We start from the raw sequence: 21,766 nt of genomic DNA, 5'->3' as shown, positions 1-21,766 counted from the left end.
CACGTGATTGCTCGCTCTCGCTCTCACGCTCACGTGATTGCTCGCTCTCTCTCTCACGCTCACGTGATTGCTCGCTCTCTCTCTCACGCTCACGTGATTGCTCGCTCTCTCTCTCACGCTCACGTGATTGCTCGCTCTCTCTCTCACGCTCACGTGATTGCTCGCTCTCTCTCTCTCGCTCACGTGATTGCTCGCTCTCTCTCTCACGCTCACGTGATTGCTCGCTCTCTCTCACGCTCACGTGATTGCTCGCTCTCGCTCACGCTCACGTGATTGCGCTCGCTCTCGCTCACGCTCACGTGATTGCGCTCGCTCTCGCTCACGCTCACGTGATTGCTCTCGCTCTCGCTCACGCTCACGTGATTGCTCTCGCTCTCGCTCACGCTCACGTGATTGCTCTTGCTCTCGCTCTCGCTCACGCTCACGTGATTGCTCTCGCTCTCGCTCACGCTCACGTGATTGCTCTCGCTCTCGCTCACGCTCACGTGATTGCTCTCGCTCTCGCTCACGCTCACGTGATTGCTCTCGCTCTCGCTCACGCTCACGTGATTGCTCTCGCTCACGCTCACGTGATTGCTCTCGCTCACGCTCACGTGATTGCTCTCTCTCGCTCACGCTCACGTGATTGCTCTCTCTCTCGCTCACGCTCACGTGATTGCTCTCGCTCACGCTCACGTGATTGCTCTCTCTCTCGCTCACGCTCACGTGATTGCTCTCTCACGCACACACGATTTCTCTGTCTCTCTCTCTCGCGCACACACATGATTTCTCACTTTCACGCACACGTGATTTCTCTCTCTCACGCACACAAGTGATCTTTCTTTCTCTCACGCACACACGTGATCTCTCTCTCTCACTCACACACATGATTTCTCACATTCACGCACACGATTTCTCTCTCTCACGCACACACGTGATCTTTCTTTCTCTCACGCACACACGTGATTTCTCTCACGCACACACGTGATTTCTCTCCCACGCACACACGTGATTTCTCTCCCACGCACACACGTGATTTCTCTCTCACGCACACACGTGATTTCTCTCCCACGCACACACGTGATTTCTCTCCCACGCACACACGTGATTTCTCTCCCACGCACACACGTGATTTCTCTCCCACGCACACACGTGATTTCTCTCCCACGCACACACGTGATTTCTCTCCCACGCACACACGTGATTTCTCTCCCACGCACACACGTGATTTCTCTCCCACGCACACACGTGATTTCTCTCCCACGCACACACGTGATTTCTCTCCCACGCACACACGTGATTTCTCTCCCACGCACACACGTGATTTCTCTCCCACGCACACACGTGATTTCTCTCCCACGCACACACGTGATTTCTCTCCCACGCACACACGTGATTTCTCTCCCACGCACACACGTGATTTCTCTCCCACGCACACACGTGATTTCTCTCCCACGCACACACGTGATTTCTCTCCCACGCACACACGTGATTTCTCTCCCACGCACACACGTGATTTCTCTCCCACGCACACACGTGATTTCTCTCCCACGCACACACGTGATTTCTCTCCCACGCACACACGTGATTTCTCTCCCACGCACACACGTGATTTCTCTCCCACGCACACACGTGATTTCTCTCCCACGCACACACGTGATTTCTCTCCCACGCACACACGTGATTTCTCTCCCACGCACACACGTGATTTCTCTCCCACGCACACACGTGATTTCTCTCCCACGCACACACGTGATTTCTCTCCCACGCACACACGTGATTTCTCTCCCACGCACACACGTGATTTCTCTCCCACGCACACACGTGATTTCTCTCCCACGCACACACGTGATTTCTCTCCCACGCACACACGTGATTTCTCTCCCACGCACACACGTGATTTCTCTCCCACGCACACACGTGATTTCTCTCCCACGCACACACGTGATTTCTCTCCCACGCACACACGTGATTTCTCTCCCACGCACACACGTGATTTCTCTCCCACGCACACACGTGATTTCTCTCCCACGCACACACGTGATTTCTCTCCCACGCACACACGTGATTTCTCTCCCACGCACACACGTGATTTCTCTCCCACGCACACACGTGATTTCTCTCCCACGCACACACGTGATTTCTCTCCCACGCACACACGTGATTTCTCTCCCACGCACACACGTGATTTCTCTCCCACGCACACACGTGATTTCTCTCCCACGCACACACGTGATTTCTCTCCCACGCACACACGTGATTTCTCTCCCACGCACACACGTGATTTCTCTCCCACGCACACACGTGATTTCTCTCCCACGCACACACGTGATTTCTCTCCCACGCACACACGTGATTTCTCTCCCACGCACACACGTGATTTCTCTCCCACGCACACACGTGATTTCTCTCCCACGCACACACGTGATTTCTCTCCCACGCACACACGTGATTTCTCTCCCACGCACACACGTGATTTCTCACATTCACGCACACACGTGATCTTTCTTTCTCTCACGCACACACGTGATTTCTCTCCCACACACACGTGATTTCTCTCCCACACACACACGTGATTTCTCTCCCACACACACACGTGATTTCTCTCCCACACACACACGTGATTTCTCTCCCACACACACACGTGATTTCTCTCCCACACACACACGTGATTTCTCTCCCACACACACACGTGATTTCTCTCTCTCTCTCGCGCACACACATGATTTCTCACATTCACGCACACTTGATTTCTCTCTCTCACGCACACATGTGATCTTTCTTTCTCTCACGCACACACGTGATTTCTCTCCCACACACACACGTGATTTCTCTCCCACACACACACGTGATTTCTCTCCCACACACACACGTGATTTCTCTCTCTCTCTCGCGCACACACATGATTTCTCACATTCACGCACACGTGATTTCTCTCTCTCACACACACACGTGATTTCTCTCTCTCACACACACACGTGATTTCTCTCTCTCTCTCCCACACACACGTGATTTCTCTCTCTCACACACGTGATTTCTCTCTCTCTCTCCCTCACACGCGTGATTTCTCTCTCACACGCGTGATTTCTCTCTCACACGCGTGATTTCTCTCTCACACGCGTGATTTCTCTCTCACACGCGTGATTTCTCTCTCACACGCGTGATTTCTCTCTCACACGCGTGATTTCTCTCTCACACGCGTGATTTCTCTCTCACACGCGTGATTTCTCTCTCACACGCGTGATTTCTCTCTCACACGCGTGATTTCTCTCTCACACGCGTGATTTCTCTCTCACACGCGTGATTTCTCTCTCACACGCGTGATTTCTCTCCCACACACACGTGATTTCTCTCCCACACACACGTGATTTCTCTCCCACACACACACACGTGATTTCTCTCCCACACACACACACGTGATTTCTCTCCCACGCACACACGTGATTTCTCTCCCACACACACACGTGATTTCTCTCCCACACACACACGTGATTTCTCTCCCACACACACACGTGATTTCTCTCCCACACACACACGTGATTTCTCTCCCACACACACACGTGATTTCTCTCCCACACACACACGTGATTTCTCTCTCACACACACGTGATTTCTCTCTCACACACACGTGATTTCTCTCTCACACACACGTGATTTCTCTCTCACACACACGTGATTTCTCTCTCACACACGTGATTTCTCTCACACACGTGATTTCTCTCTCACACACGTGATTTCTCTCTCACACACGTGATTTCTCTCTCACACACGTGATTTCTCTCTCACACACGTGATTTCTCTCTCACACACGTGATTTCTCTCTCACACACGTGATTTCTCTCTCACTCTCTCACACACGTGATTTCTCTCTCTCTCTCACACACACGTGATTTCTCTCTCTCTCTCTCACACACACACACGATTTCTCTCTCACACACGTGATTTCTCTCACACACACGTGATTTCTCTCTCTCTCACACACACGTGATTTCTCTCTCACACACGTGATTTCTCTCTCACACACGTGATTTCTCTCTCACACACGTGATTTCTCTCTCACACACGTGATTTCTCTCTCACTCTCTCACACACGTGATTTCTCTCTCTCTCTCACACACACGTGATTTCTCTCTCTCTCTCTCACACACACACACGATTTCTCTCTCACACACGTGATTTCTCTCACACACGTGATTTCTCTCTCTCTCACACACACGTGATTTCTCTCTCACACACGTGATTTCTCTCTCACACACGTGATTTCTCTCTCACACACGTGATTTCTCTCTCACACACGTGATTTCTCTCTCACTCTCTCACACACGTGATTTCTCTCTCTCTCTCACACACACGTGATTTCTCTCTCTCTCTCTCACACACACACACGATTTCTCTCTCACACACGTGATTTCTCTCACACACACGTGATTTCTCTCTCTCTCACACACACGTGATTTCTCTCTCTCTCTCTCTCACACACGGGATTTCTCTCTCTCTCTCTCTCACACACGGGATTTCTCTCTCTCTCCCACACACACGTGATTTCTCTCTCTCACGCTAACACATACACACGATTTCTCTCTCTCTCTCTCACACACACACACACGATTTCTCTCTCTCTCACACACACACACGATTTCTCTCTCTCTCTCTCTCACACACGTGATTTCTCTCTCACACACGTGATTTCTCTCTCACACACGGGATTTCTCTCTCACACACGGGATTTCTCTCTCTCTCTCTCTCACACACACGGGATTTCTCTCTCTCTCACACACACGGGATTTCTCTCTCTCTCTCTCTCACACACACGGGATTTCTCTCTCTCTCTCTCTCACACACACGGGATTTCTCTCTCTCTCTCTCTCACACACACGGGATTTCTCTCTCTCTCTCTCACACACACACGGGATTTCTCTCTCTCTCTCTCACACACACGGGATTTCTCTCTCTCTCTCTCTCTCACACACACGGGATTTCTCTCTCTCTCTCACACACACGGGATTTCTCTCTCTCTCTCTCTCTCACACACACGGGATTTCTCTCTCTCTCTCTCTCTCACACACACGGGATTTCTCTCTCTCTCTCTCTCTCACACACGGGATTTCTCTCTCTCTCTCTCTCACACACGGGATTTCTCTCTCTCTCTCTCTCACACACACGGGATTTCTCTCTCTCTCTCTCCCACACACACGGGATTTCTCTCTCTCTCTCTCTCCCACACACACACACGATTTCTCTCTCACACACGTGATTTCTCTCACACACACGTGATTTCTCTCTCTCTCACACACACGTGATTTCTCTCTCTCTCTCTCTCACACACGGGATTTCTCTCTCTCTCTCTCTCACACACGGGATTTCTCTCTCTCTCTCTCTCACACACACGGGATTTCTCTCTCTCTCTCTCCCACACACACGGGATTTCTCTCTCTCTCTCTCTCCCACACACACACACGATTTCTCTCTCACACACGTGATTTCTCTCACACACACGTGATTTCTCTCTCTCTCACACACACGTGATTTCTCTCTCTCTCTCTCTCACACACGGGATTTCTCTCTCTCTCTCTCTCACACACGGGATTTCTCTCTCTCTCCCACACACACGTGATTTCTCTCTCTCACGCTAACACATACACACGATTTCTCTCTCTCTCTCTCTCACACACACACACACGATTTCTCTCTCTCTCACACACACACACACGATTTCTCTCTCTCTCTCTCTCACACACGTGATTTCTCTCTCACACACGTGATTTCTCTCTCACACACGTGATTTCTCTCTCACACACGTGATTTCTCTCTCACACACGTGATTTCTCTCTCACACACGGGATTTCTCTCTCTCTCTCTCTCACACACACGGGATTTCTCTCTCTCTCACACACACGGGATTTCTCTCTCTCTCTCTCTCACACACACGGGATTTCTCTCTCTCTCTCTCTCACACACACGGGATTTCTCTCTCTCTCTCTCACACACACACACGGGATTTCTCTCTCTCTCTCTCACACACACACACGGGATTTCTCTCTCTCTCTCTCACACACACACACGGGATTTCTCTCTCTCTCTCTCACACACACGGGATTTCTCTCTCTCTCTCTCTCTCACACACACGGGATTTCTCTCTCTCTCTCTCACACACACGGGATTTCTCTCTCTCTCTCTCTCTCACACACGGGATTTCTCTCTCTCTCTCTCTCTCACACACGGGATTTCTCTCTCTCTCTCTCTCACACACACGGGATTTCTCTCTCTCTCTCTCCCACACACACGGGATTTCTCTCTCTCTCTCTCCCACACACACACGGGATTTCTCTCTCTCACGCTAACACATACACACGATTTCTCTCTCTCTCACACACGGGATTTCTCTCTCACACACGGGATTTCTCTCTCTCTCTCACACACACACGGGATTTCTCTCTCTCTCTCACACACACACGGGATTTCTCTCTCTCTCTCACACACACACGGGATTTCTCTCTCTCTCTCACACACGCACGGGATTTCTCTCTCTCTCTCACACACGCACGGGATTTCTCTCTCTCTCTCACACACGCACGGGATTTCTCTCTCTCTCTCACACACGCACGGGATTTCTCTCACTCTCTCACACACGCACGGGATTTCTCTCTCTCTCACACACACGTGATTTCTCTCACACACACACGTGATTTCTCTCACACACACACGTGATTTCTCTCACACACACACGTGATTTCTCTCTCACACACACACGTGATTTCTCTCTCACACACACACGTGATTTCTCTCTCACACACACACGTGATTTCTCTCTCACACACACACGTGATTTCTCTCTCACACACACACGTGATTTCTCTCTCACACACACACGTGATTTCTCTCTCACACACACACGTGATTTCTCTCTCACACACACACGTGATTTCTCTCTCACACACACACGTGATTTCTCTCTCACACACACACGTGATTTCTCTCTCACACACACACGTGATTTCTCTCTCACACACACGTGATTTCTCTCTCACACACGTGATTTCTCTCTCACACACACGTGATTTCTCTCTCTCTCGCTCCCACACACACGTGATTTCTCTCTCTCTCCCACACACACACGTGATTTCTCTCTCTCTCTCTCACACACACACACGTGATTTCTCTCTCTCTCTCTCACACACACACACGTGATTTCTCTCTCTCTCTCTCACACACACACACGTGATTTCTCTCTCTCTCTCACACACACACACACGTGATTTCTCTCTCTCTCTCTCACACACACACACACGTGATTTCTCTCTCTCTCTCTCACACACACACACACGTGATTTCTCTCTCTCTCTCTCACACACACACACACGTGATTTCTCTCTCTCTCTCTCACACACACACACACGTGATTTCTCTCTCTCTCTCTCACACACACACACACGTGATTTCTCTCTCTCTCTCTCACACACACACGTGATTTCTCTCTCTCTCTCTCACACACACACACGTGATTTCTCTCTCTCTCTCTCACACACACACACGATTTCTCTCTCACACACACACACACGATTTCTCTCTCTCTCACACACGTGATTTCTCTCTCACACACGTGATTTCTCTCTCACACACGTGATTTCTCTCTCACACACGTGATTTCTCTCTCACACACGGGATTTCTCTCTCTCTCTCTCACACACACGGGATTTCTCTCTCTCACACACACACACACACACACACACACACACGATTTTTCTGTCTCTCTCTCTCTCATGCGCGCCCACACGATTTCTCTCTCTCATACGCGCGCACACATGATTTCTCACTCACACACGCACGTGATTTCTCACTCACACACGCACGTGATTTCTCACTCTCACGCACACGTGATTTCTCACTCTCTCACGCACACGTGATTTCTCTCTCTCTCTCACACACACGTGATTTCTCTGTCTCGCACACACACGTGATTTCTCTCTCTCTCACACACACATGATCTCTCTCTCTCTCTCTCACATGATTTCTCTCTCTCGCGCACACACATGCGTGATTTCTCTCTCGCGCGCGCACACTCATGATTTCTCTCTCACACACACGTGATTTCTCACTGTCACACACACGTGATTTCTCACTGTCACACACACGTGATTTCTCACTGTCACACACACGTGATTTCTCACTCAAACACAAGTGATTTCTCACTCTCTCGCACACGTGATTGCTCTCTCTCTCTCGCACACGTGATTGCTCTCTCTCTCTCACGCACACGTGATTGCGCTCTCTCTCTCACGCACACGTGATTGCGCTCTCTCTCTCACGCACACGTGATTGCGCTCTCTCTCTCACGCACACGTGATTGCGCTCTCTCTCTCTCACGCACACGTGATTGCGCTCTCTCTCTCTCACGCACACGTGATTGCGCTCTCTCTCTCACGCACACGTGATTGCGCTCTCTCTCTCACGCACACGTGATTGCGCTCTCTCTCACGCACACGTGATTGCTCTGTCTCTCTCTCGCGCACACTTGATTTCTCTCTCTCACGCACACACGTGATCTTTCTCTCTCACACACACACACACACAATCTCTCTCTCACACGCATGATTTCTCTCTCTCTCTCTCTCTCTCTCTCTCTCTCTCTCTCTCTCACTCACACGCATGATTATATTCACTCACTCACTCACACATGAGTATATTTTCTCTCACTCTCACACACACGCGCACATGATTATATTTTCCCGGATATCCCTTGAAACACACAGTCCTGTTTAAATCATACCTCCTTGTAATTTGGGAATCCATAACATCCCCAACAATATTCAGCCATATACATGGGGTACCAAGCAGAATGAGACAGACTATATAATAACATAGGAGGAAACGTTTGTAAGTTTACAACTTTAATGTCACTTAGCCTGCTCTGGCAGATATGTCAAGTTGAAAACTAAGTCCTTTATTGCCTCAGGCTCTCACAATAAAGATGCTTTGTTAGACAATTTACAGAAGGACCACTGGCATATTCAGAACTGTAGCTCAAAAAGATTCAATGTGTTTGGCAGAGTAAAGAAATGGGTAGGAAATTTTGTGAAGAAGTAGATATAATTTAGTTATTAATTGCCATCTTTGTGATGCACTAAAAATAATTAATGTATTCCAGCAGCATCAAGAGTGAATTCAATTGTAATTTCATATTTGTCACATGACTTAGGATTCGATCATCCAGTCTAATGAATTGAATAATAGGCACCATTAGTAATGAGGTTAAGGAATCGGTGGCACAGTAGTTAGCACTGCTGCCTCACAGCATCAGAGACCCGGGTTCAATTCCCGCCTCAGTTTGCACATTCTCCCAGTGTCTGCGTGGGTTTCCTCCGGGTGCTCCAGTTTCCTCCCACAGTCCAAAAAAAATGTGCAGGTTAGGTGGAATTGGCCATGCTAAATTGTCCGTAGTGTTACGTGAAGGGCTAAATGTAGGGGAATGGGTTTGAGTGAGTTGCTCTTCAGCGGGTCGGTGTGGACTTGTTGGGCCGAAGGGCCTGTTTCCACACTGTAAGTAATCTAATCTAATCTAACTGTGAAAAGCAAGAAATAGTTCCATTAAATAAAACTTCAAAATCTGCTACAGAAATGAAAATGGGGATCACCTTTAGGACACATTTCCTTCACTCCCACCATGATCAGCAACACTTACAAGCCATGTGGGACCAGGCCTTGGTGTTCAGTGATTACTCTGATTTTTCATAGTAGTATGTAATTGCTCAAAATGTAAAGGCTTGTCAAACTACCAAACCACATCTTAATAGCTCTATCCCTGAAGTGTGTCAAGGAACTTCAAGAGTTAGGATTTGTTTCTGGAATCTATAGTGTGTCACTCCATTAATCAGATATTTTTATTGAGTCATGTTGTAGGAAAGAGCATTAAAATCTCACTCCTACATGCAATATTTTTATTTTGTGGTGAGTCTGTTGTGCCTAATGGAATGTTGGGATAAACATTTGAAGAACCAGTAGCTTTTCACTGGTACCAACATGTGTGGCTTAGCTTTTCTTAGAAATTTCATTAATGATATTGAATGGCCACAAATAAAGAAATTATGTTGATTACGAGGCTATATTTTAATGTAAAATTTTAGTTATTTAAGAGAAAAATCTGAATGTGGTTTATCATTTTCGTGTACCTTTCTTTGTAACTACTAACTATCGTTATGGCCTTCATTAGCACTCTGATGATTTAATGGTCTTTAGATTAAAGATAAAGTTGCCACAGTCCTATCAGACCATAGAGTGTCATCTCATTAGAGAGATAGGCGATAACTTCCTTCGATAATTTACAGCTAATCTGAAATCTTTGCTGCTTTTACTGCTTGCCGTTGGAATAGGATTGGATGGGGGGGAGGGGAGGGGTGGAGTTGAAGGTTCATATTCAACCTGTTTGGTCATGTTATGAATGCACTTTACTAGATCGTGAAATCTTGTGGTGGGTTCAGAGGCAAGAATGCTGCTCATTGCACCACACGCTTGTTCTGTTTTAATATGAGTATGAAGGCTAGTATCAAGGTGTGGCCTCCCCAAAGCCCTGTACAATTGTAACAAAGCTTATTTGTTCTTGTAGTCTAATCCCCTTTATCATAAAGGCCAACATACCATTCACTTAAGTGCGTACTGTACCTGCATGCCAAACGTTTGTGTTCCTTGTACAGGTACACTTAAGTTTCTCTGAGTGTCTATGTTTACATATTTCATGCCTTTAAAAAAAACACTGCTTTCTTACGTGACATCCAGAAGACTGGATTATTGGCAAATATTATAGAGCATAGCATGTCATGAGTAGAAAGTGCAATCAGCAAAAGAATAAATAAATTAATGCGCGCTGGTGTCCTTTCCCTCAGCTGCATGGTGGAAATTTTGAGAAGAAACCATCTTCCATTTGTCTCCATCCAATAAATTAATATTGCAGTTGAGCAAAGCACAAAACGCGAGAGTGTGCAGATTCGCAGAGTTAAGGAGGACCACAAACCCAGAGGGGAGAAACCCCACAGTAACCTGAGCCGGTGATTACTTGTAATGGATGATTTAGTGCATAGGCTACAGTTATCTTCTAAGTTTATTATCAATTTTTCCATAAGGTTGAGCTCCCACCTTATTCATTCATTAGTATCACAGAAAAATCTGTTTTGGATTGCAGATACCACAGTTGTGTTTGAGAGTCCGTCCTTGTTTCCAGCTTTATGCTGGCTTGGGGTGGGGCATTAATTTGATGCAACACTTCAGGGGTAATCTGACTGGATTAGTGGTGCTGGAAGAGCACAGCAGTTCAGGCTGACCCGACTTTCTCAGTTTCCTGGGAAATATTGAATAGATTTGTTCCAGATTCCCCCAACCAGTGAGAACAACATCTTACTACCTGCCCTGGCACACACCCCTTCATTATCTTCCAAGATTTTCATGCGATTGCCTTTCATTTTACTGAACACCAGAGAATGTAGACCCAATTTACTCAGCCATCAAAGTCAGTATCCGCTCAAAGGCAACATGTATAATTGGGAGGAAAGCGAGGACAGCATGAATGTTAGCAATGTCTTCATCCTTCAGCTCTGAATGTAGTTTCTGATTTATACGTTTCTTGGTGCTAGATTTGCAGATTCCTGACCTGTAAAAATTCTTGGTGAGATTTGAAGTCTCCCCAAACTAATTCACTGACCCAGTTAAAATCGGACCTATTCTGAATATCACCAATAGTTGGCCTCCAGTAAAATCAAATGGACTTTATCATTGCAGTTGACTGTGTAAGTTAAACATTGGGGCACAGGAGTTAGTGTTATGAGTAAATTCCATAACAAAGTGATTGAACAGAAACCGTTTTAAAACCTTCCAATAATTGACTGCTGGAAGACACAAAATGTTTGACATTAGTGTACTTATAGTAGTTAAGTGAATGTATTGAGAAAATTATGGTGAGGGTCCTCTTTATACACTTTAGTTTCTTAATAGGATGAATTACAGCATTAAGAGCCAGTCATGTTTACCTAACTACATTAGCCATGGATACTGCGTGGCCAATACTCACAACCTTACAAGGCCACATTGTTGCTGTCACAGTCTAAATAAGCAGTTTCTTCCATAACGCCTGACCACACCCAAAAAATAAAAATATCTTCAGTTAACAGTCTCAAAATCACTAACCTATATTGTCAGTTCTTGTACTGTATTGCTCAAAATGTCTGAGAAATAACTTTAAAACACTAATATTTCAAACATATCTCAATAATAAATAACAAAATCCTTGTGTGCAAAAGATCACAGTGAAACAGCAGAAACAAAATAGTTTAAAAACTCAATGAAAGCGTTGTATTAAAATAAAGCATACAAAACAATCTATGTCAATGACTTGGATGAAGGGACTGCTAGCTACATTTCCTGATCGCACAAAGATAGGCAACGAGGTAAGATGAGGAACAGAGTCGCAAAAGGGAGATGAATGCATAAATAATAGGCAGAAATTTGACAGATGTGGGAAAATGTGAACTTGTCCAATTCAACTGAAAGAATAGAGAATCACTGTAGTATTTACATGGACAGAGAATGCAGAGGTAATGATACCGAGGGATCTTAGTATTCTGGTACATGGATCTCAGAAATTAATAGTTGAAAATGTGTAGCTGGTTAAAGCACAGCAGGTCAGGCAGCATCCAAGGAATAGGAAATTCAATGTTTCGGGCATAAGCCCTTCATCAGGAAACCTACCCTCAGAAATTAATATGCAGGTACAAGTGATTGGGAAGAAAAATGGATCATGAACATTTATTACAAGGGGAATGTAATATAAAAGTAGGAAAGTTTTCCAATAGCTATAAAATTTAGTATTGAGACAAAATCTGAATTGTATACAGCTTTGGTCTCCTTATTTAAAAATCACATGCAATTGTGTTTGAAATAGTTCAGAGAATATTCATGCCACATTCCTGTAATGAAGGGCTTATCTTATGAAGAAGAGTTGAACACGTGTGCCTTTACCCATTGGAACTTAGAACGAAGGTGATTTTAAAAAAATCAATAATGGGATGTGGGTGTCGCTGACTGAGCAGCATTCATCATTGTCAATAGTCATTGCTCTTGAGAAGGTTTTAGTGAACTGCCTTCTTGAACTGTTGCAGCTAATTAGGGAGGGAATGCCAGGATTTTGACCCAGCAACAGTGAAGGAATGGTGATTTATTTCCAAGTCAGGATGGTGAGTAGCTTGGAAAGGAATTTTCAGGTTGGTGTGCTTCCATGTATCTACTGCCCTTGTCTTTCTAGATTGAAGTGGTTGTGGGTTTTGAAGTTGCTGTCTCAAGAAACATTGAGAATTTCTGCAGTGCAACATGTAGATGGTGCACACTTAGCATCGTGTGGAGGGAGTGACTGTTTGTGGATGTAATGCCAATCAAGCAGGCTGTCTATCCAGGACAGGCTTCTTGACTGTTGTTGGACCTCCTCCCATCCAAGCAACTGGGGAATATTCCATCGCACTCCTGATTCGTTCCTTATAGATTGTGGGCAGGCTTTGGAGAGTCTACAGGATTCCTAGCTTCTGGCCTGTTTTTGTAGTCACTGTATTCATATTGTGAGTCCAGTTGAGTTTCTGGTCAATGATAACCCCCAGGGTGTTGATAGTGGGGGATTCAGTGATGGTCGTGCCATTGAACATCATGGAGAAATGTCTAGATTCTGTCATTGGAGAGCATTGCCATTGCTTGGCAAAGAACAGTTCTACCCCACAAGTGTCTATCATCTGCCTTTACTGAAACAAGATCCTGAGGGGACTTGATAGGTGGGATATACTGGGAGCACATCTCCACTTGTTGGGGACACTAAAACCAAGGGACACAGCTTAAGAATAAGAGGCCTTGTTTGTAAAATAAAGATAATAGAATCTTTTCTCTGAGGCCATGAGCATTCACTTCCCTGGAAAGCTGTGGTCTTTGAATTTATTCAAGGCTGAGCTAGATTTTTCATAGGTAAGGGAGTCATCAGACTGGGGGAACAGCCTGGAAAGTGACATTGAGACCACAATAAGATGAGCCACAATCTTATTGAATGTCACGGTTGGTTTGAAGGGTGTGAATGGATTACTCCTGCTCCTGTGTACCTGAAACAATTCCTTACTTTAATAGGAAAAGCTTAATTAATCAGTTGATAACTTTAAGTTTGAATACATCTTCAGTAGTTCTGTATTTCCCGTCACTTCCCTCAGTTTATAATCTGTTGAAGGATCTTATTCTTTTGAAAAGTACTTGAGTACAAAGTTGATTGAAAACCATTCTATGTAAACTGGTTCCCTCTGCAGGTCAAATCAATGAAAGGTAGAAGTAGTTAGCAATAAACTCAGTGATTATTTCTTCATTCAGGTCAATCCAAAAACAAACCTAGAGTATTCATTTTAGGGATATACATTATATTTTGTAAAAGATTGAACTCATTAATGTTCAAAATGATCTATCACTTTAAAGAAAGAAACACCAAGCTCATACAGGTTCAGTGTGTTCTGTGCTTTCAGAATACTTGTGCCAAATATTTTACTTACTGGTGTTAACAGCCATCAGGGCGTGCCCAGGCTGCCTGGCAGCAGGCTCAGGGAGGTGGCTAGACGCTCATATATACTGTAGTTGTATCTGGTGGGGGAAGTGCCTATAATTCCCTGGCAGTCTAGGTAAGCTTTTTGTTCTGCTTATGCTACTGGTTTGCTAAGGGGCAATGTTAAATTTAGGATGTCCAAAATCATATATTAACCCTAAAGTTACTCAAAAACAGCTGGGATTTTCACTGCTCAACTCAGTAATTTGACAAGAATGATTACTTTGTACCAGATATGGGTTTCCTTCGTTAAACCTACAATAGACAAGGGAATCAATCTACCATAATAATTGTTAATCCATCTTGACAAAGAACCTGATGTAAGGGTCATGTAAAAGTTCAAGTTAATAATGACAACATAATTATCTTTGTACTTAGCTTTAAGAATTTGATTTACTTGTCAGCGACAGGGAAGGAGTATTGTTATAAAATTTTGCAAACACTCGGAAAAGTTTTTTTATTTTATGTAAGTATAACCCAAGTGCAATATTTAACATTTGAGAGAAATGAGGAGGTAAATACAAGGAACCTCCTAGGCATTGTCAATCTTAATAAGCATGCAGTTTGTTTTCTACATTCCCAAATTTATATCAGGACTCTGTACATGCACCAGAGGCAATATGGTACCTTTTGAGGGGGGGGGATAAAGGGTTTAATTCAGTTCCCATGAATAATAGACCGGGTTTAACAGAACTGGAACAAGGAAAGCAGGGTTTGCTATCGTAATACAATCTGCATTCCCGTAAGGTGTCACTTGTTCATTTGTGCAAACAGCAGCAAACTCAAAGAACAACGTTAAATCTGGATTGGGCATCTAAGAGGATTGTTCTCCTAACTAGAGAACGCTCATCAGTGTCAGTCAGCATACAAATGGCAAGCAGCCAATGATCATTTCCTCAAACCCCCCCTGACCCGAGCTGGCCCAGCTGCCCATGTAAATAAGGCTGTTTAAAATGTGCAAATGCCTCTCCCTGGTTTCACTCCACCTCAGCCAGCCAGAGCGGTTTCCTGCTCTTTGTTTCAAGGCTGATGTTTGCGTCATGCATTCCAAGTGCTATTTCAATGTTCTTTCCTGTTTAGGTTGTTTTCTACTAGAGGAGCTGCAGCCCTGTCCCTGCCCTGTCCCACCCTCTCAGCCCCAGTCCTTCCTTCCTTCCCCCAGACTCGTTATCTATTGATGCATTCTGTACTGATGGTCAAATCTGCCTGCTGTTCTTTTCGGTCAGGAAAGATGAAACTTCTCACAAGATAACAGTCTGATTTTAAACTGGACAAAGTATTGCTGTGCAGTTACTTTCTTATTGGCAGGAGAGTCAATGCACCTGGTATTCTGGGAGTTGAGACAACTTAAGGAAGTATCCAGTTGTTGTAAGTCAGTTTGTAATGTGTGAAGTGTTTGGGAAATGATTTTCCTAACTTTATTTCTAAAAAGCCATTTGGCTGCAATATTGTAATTGAAATTATAAGAAGTCCCTGTTTTTTTTTCAAGGAAGGAACTGTTGACTGTGAAGGGGACAATATTAGTCAAGAGCCGAGGTAAGTGCTTTGATTTAATTACCTTGATCCTCCCAGGGTATATTGTGCAGGAGCGGTTGTATTGCACCTATTGTAACATGCAACCAAGCTACCTTTCATGAAGACTGTGTTATTTAGTTTTATCGCTGCTTTAACATTTTGTTTTTTGGGTAATTTTGCAACCAGTTCTCAAAGTGCACATCCTCTGTAGCCTGCAACAAGCACAGAGTGAAGGCACTGGTTTTATTTGAGCAAACCGATATTTTAGAAAAAAATGCTTTATTAGTGGCTGAGCTTAATGAATCTGCCACATTTATTCGGGATTTGCTTCTGGGTCTATGAGACCACACCACTTGAGTTCATGGCACCAATACCACTCTAATATAGGTGGAGCTTTAGTTTATTTATGGTTGGCAGAATGCCTTGAGGAGACAAGAGATCACACACAGTAGCTTTGATCAGTTTTAAAAAACTTTACTGACTGAAATGTTTAACTGATTGAATACTAATTCCGTATAATTGCTATTTGACACTTTATAAGTACACAAGCTTCATCCTAAATGTATGCCTATCCATCTGTTCAACTTGGGCAGCTCAGAACAGTTTTTAAAAAAGTAAACAAGAATTAATACATTTTCATTCCCACCAGAGACACATGACTGTACAGATGGTGTGTCCACACTGTGAAACAAAAGAGAGAGCTCTGTTTAAAATTCTTTAGTATGGATACTAACTGTGTACAATTTTGGTCTCTATAAGAAAAAGATATACTCATATGTGGAGAGAGTACAGTGAGTATACTCTAAATTAGTCCCTGGTGTGAAGTAGTTGTCCTATGTTGAGAAGCTGCGCCCCTATGCCCTGGAGTTAAAAAGAATGAGAGGTGATCTCATTAAATGTTCAAGTTTGTGAATGAGCTTGATAAAGCTTGTGGATATTTAGAGTTTGCCCCCAGAGATTTTTGGAGCCTTCTTTTTTGAATACAATGAAAATTGGGAGTGACAGATTTTTGGTGTTTCAGGGAATCATGGGAAATGGGAGCAGGCTGAAATGTAAAGGTGAAGCCCACGATTAACCATAATCGTTTTGGATGGCAGATGTAGGCTCGACATGCCTCCCAGTCTGCCTGGCTTCGGTTTCTCATTTTGCAGTGATATTCAGATGGACCCCTTTGTGAACTTGACACCAATTACGTTCCAAAAACTGTCAAGTCCAAATGATTGAGTGGAAGAACTAGATCAGGAACTAACACTTGAATTACTCTTTCATAGCTGCATTACCTCAAACTGGAAGTAATTTCCTAATAATACAAAAGTCAACAAGTAGTCATTCAGTATTATACGGCTTGAGAGTTGGTGAAAAAAGACACATTTTGTCAATTTTTTTTTGTCCTGCACTCATCAGAGTATTTCATAAGAATACCAACTTCAACAGGAAAACCAATATTTATACTGCAAGAGGAGAATGCTCATTGGTTGACAAATGGATTCTGATTTGTAGGGGCATGGTCATGGAGAATGATGAGTGATTGCTAACTGCCAAAGTTTGTTCAAATTTTAAAATTGACCCTGATTGGTCAGGGATTGCCCTGGGAAATGAACCAGCTCGTCACTGCCATCTATTTTGTTTGGGTGAAATAGGTGAAGTACATGTACATGTTCTTTTGTCTGCAAATAAAAGGGCCCTGTGTATGAATATTTAACTTCCAGTACATGAAAGTGCCATTCTGTAAAGCTGACTGGCAATCACACATTGGTTATCAGAGTATTTCAGGATTCAATTTAGGATTGTCAGTCTGGCTTCTAGTGTGGTGCACTCTCATGTACTGGAAGCTACATATATTAATAATTTACAAAATACACAATACCTCGATCACCCAGAGTTCAATTTCCAATCAATCCATATACCCTTCTCCTACAATATAACTGTGTTGAATTGATACCTCTTGTAAATAGTGCTAGTGTTGGTGAGTGCAGAACCAAAGCTCCAACTCAATTTGTCTGTTTTCAGCAATGGAAAAGTTGTAGTATAAAAGTACCCTCAATTTGGCATAACATCCAACTTGCCTTACTTTCTCATGGACAAGGTTGTACTTTAATCAGGTTGTGGCATTGACGTGCCTTCAGTCTAACAAATAAGCTGACCCAATACCCTCATCTATCTCTTATTTCTTTTGCTATGACAATGACATGATGATGTCACCTAGAATGTAGGCTCTTTGATTTTTCTGATCCAGTTGGAAATATCAGCGTGTTGGAACTAAGTGTGATTGCTGTTCTAAGGCATATATTTCTGGCAGGAGAAAGTAGGGACTGCAGATGCTAGAAACCACCTCAACCTGTCCACACCCCCTCACCCACTCCAACCTTCCAGCCTCACAACGTGCAGCCCTCCACTCCCTCCGCTCCAACCCCAACCTCTCCATCAAATCAGCAGAAAATGGGGGCACAGTGGTAGTTTGGTGCATCAGCCTCTACACTGCTGAAGCCAGACGCCAACTCGCAGACACCTCCTCCAACTGTCCCTTTGACCACGACCCCACCTCCCCTCATCAAACAATCATCTCCCAGACCATCCACAACCTCATCACCTCTGAGGATATCCCACCCACAGCCTCCAACCTCATCGTCCAGGAACTCCTCACCGCCTGATTCTACCTCCTACTGAAGATTCACAAAGCTGACTACCTTGGCTGACCCTCTGTCTCAGCCTGCTCCTGTCCCATTGAACTCATCTCTGCATACCTTGACAATGTCCTGTCCCCCTTACTCCAGGAACTCCTCACCTATGTTCAGGACACCACCCACACCCTTCACCTTCTCCAAAACTTTCGTTTCCCTGGCCCCATACATCTTATCTTCACCGTGGACATCCAGTCCCTGTACACCTCGATCTGACATGATGAAAGCCTCCAAGCCATCTTACTTTCTCTCGTGCCTTTCCAACCAATGCCATTCAACTGATACCCTCATCAGCCTGGCTGAACTGGTCCTCCCCCTCAACAACCTCTCCTTCCAATTGTCTCACTTCTCCAAAACAAAGGGATAGCCATGGGCACTCGCATGGACCCCAGCTATACTGCCTCTTTGTTAGGTACCTGGAACAATCCATCTACCAAAGTTACACTGGCACCATCCCCCAATTTGTCCTCCGCTACATCGATGACTGTATTGGTGCTACCTCGTGCTCCCACGAAGAGGTTGAATGGTTCATCAACTTCACTAACACCTTTTCACCCCGACCTGGACCATCTTGGAAGACTCCCTCCCCTTCCTTGACCTCTTTATCTCCATCTCCGGCGACTGACTAATCACGGGCATTCACTAAACCCATCTACTCCCACAGCTACGTCACCTCCCACACTGCCTCCTGTTAAAACCCCATCCCTTATTCCCAATTCCTCTGCCTCTGCTGCATCTGTTCCCAGGATGACCAGTTCCACCATAGAAAATCTCAGATGGCCTACTTCTTCAAAGACCGCAATTTCTCCCTTCCACGTAGTCGACGATGCCCTCGAGCGCATCCCCTCCACTTCCCGCACCTCCCAATCACAACAAGGACAGAACCTGCCTGGTCCTCAACTTCTACCACACCAACCTCCCCATACATCTCATCATCCTCCGCCACCTACAAACAGACCCACCACTAGGGATGCATTTCCCTCCTCATCCCTATCAGCGTTTCAGAAAGACTGTTCCCTCTGCGAACTCCCTAGTTAGATGCATTCCCACACCTCCCTCCTCACCTCCATCCAAGACCCAAAGAATCTTTCTACATCTGACAGAAATTTACCTGTACTTCCACACACATTATTGACTGTATCCGTTGTACCCAATGTGGTCTCCTCTACATCGAGGAGAAAGGACGCCAACTTGCAGATCATTTCAGAGACCATCTCTGGAACACCCATACCAATCAACCCCATCACCCTGTGACTGAACACTTGAACTCCCACTCCCACTCCACCAAGGACTGCAGATCCTGGGCCACCTCCATCGCCAAACCCTAACCACCTGAGGCCTGGAGAAAGAATACCTCCTCTTCCACCTTGGGACCCTGTAGCCACATGGAATGAATGCAGATTTCACCAGTTTCTTAATTTCTCCTACTCTCACCGTATTCCAGTCCCAAGCCTCCACTCGACACCACCCTCTCAACCTGTCCATCGTCTTTCCCATCGATCCGCTACACTCTCCTCTCCGACCTATCACCTTCTTCCCCTCCTTCATCTACCTATTGCATGCTCAGCTGCCTTCCCACCCACCCGAGCCCCCCCCCCACCACCACCACCACCCCCACCACCCCCAACCTGCAGCCCCACATCCCTCCCATTTATCTCTCAACCCCCTGCCACAAACCTCATTCCTGATGAAGGGCTTATGCCTGAAACGTCAATTCTCCTGCTCCTCAGATGCTGCCTGACCGGCTGTGCTTTTCCAGCACCACACTCTCGATATGTTTGACATCAAAGGAATAAAATGCTTGACACATGGAATGTACAACAAGGATAGTATTTCCAAATAAAAATTGGGAAGACAGGTTTCAAGTTCAAAATCTTTGCCTGAATTTAATCCTGGATCATGGGGATGATGCCAAAATCTTGATTACACTGTATTCAGTTGACTGTTCTCTTCTGCTGAGACGTGCTAAGTTTGCATTAGAAATCATCTCAATTTTTCACCCCAGAAATGTATGTTTCATCCATCATGTAAGTCATTACATGGGCTCAAGCAGATGGTGAGAATCATGTTACCAAGAAAATGCACAGGAACTTAAGAATGGTCCAGATGGAGCAAACTATACATAGCAAATGATGCACAGAAACGAGTCCTCTAGTAAAAAGAATAAAGTATGAAGCTGGTTTCAAATTGAAAGTTGTAACACTCACTAACTCATCCAAGTAACTGTGGTAATGACGGAATTCCATGTTGGTGAAAAACTGCTGCAAGATTGAAATTAGATACAATTCTCCCTGATGACACTACCTGGAATCAAATATGCATGAGACAGGGATGAGCCACTGGCTTGATCTTGAGAAGCATGTTATCAGTCTGGGTCCTCGAACCATCAGAATGGTAACATCATCACCAAGAAAAAAACAATGCATGTATACACATTTAAATGAGCTAAATCAAACAGAATCCAGTGAAGCTGTCAGAGCAACAGTTACTTTGTGCAGCTGCTTTAAGGAACAAAATGCCTAGTGTTTCAGCAGGAGACCAAGAGTGCTCAGAGTCTACCATAAAAACCTCTGCCACAATTCAGTTTCTTCAGCAATTATCAGTCAAAAATACAAGTAACACCATTATATTACATCATGGCAACATGAATGATATGCCTGTGAATCTGGATGTGCCCAGCAACTGAATCGTGGAGTGGGAAGATTCAAAGGCTGTTCCAGTGAAAACAACAGGATATGAGAAGACCTGATTCATCACCAATAAAATGTAATTAAAATCTATGCTAATTTACAAAGATGAAACCGGGCCAAAAATCAAGTCCCATGCATGGGTTTTTCTGCATATCCATGATGACAGTTTGGATGGATGAAAATCGAATGAAGTTGTAAATCAATAATGGGTGGAATAGGCTTTGCAGTAGCCTGTGCAAAGGACACAGTATGGAACAGGTTTAGGTGTTGTCAAAGAGATGCCTGTAAAGGAAAAACAC

General features: G+C 44.8%; 1 protein-coding gene across 5 annotated transcripts in view; it reads left to right on the top strand.

Moving 5' to 3' along the window:
- Positions 1 to 21,766, top strand: part of LOC132815763 (Krueppel-like factor 3) — a 108,660-nt gene that overhangs the window by 16,589 nt on the left and 70,305 nt on the right. For 2 of the 5 annotated variants that reach the window (XM_060824968.1, XM_060824939.1), the window contains exons 1-2: positions 15,599 to 15,949; positions 16,071 to 16,117. The gene's annotated coding sequence lies outside the window, so the exon portion shown is untranslated. Of the gene's footprint in view, positions 1 to 14,638; positions 14,658 to 15,598; positions 15,950 to 16,070; positions 16,118 to 21,766 lie in introns of those variants that run through there. The other 3 variants (XM_060824958.1, XM_060824930.1, XM_060824948.1) reach the window with 2 other exon arrangements.

Source organism: Hemiscyllium ocellatum, chromosome 1 (assembly GCF_020745735.1).
Source record: "Hemiscyllium ocellatum isolate sHemOce1 chromosome 1, sHemOce1.pat.X.cur, whole genome shotgun sequence".
Classification (NCBI taxonomy): Eukaryota; Metazoa; Chordata; class Chondrichthyes; order Orectolobiformes; family Hemiscylliidae; genus Hemiscyllium; species Hemiscyllium ocellatum.
Note: the sequence above shows the minus strand (reverse complement) of the source record. Positions and strands in the feature narration are given on the sequence as shown.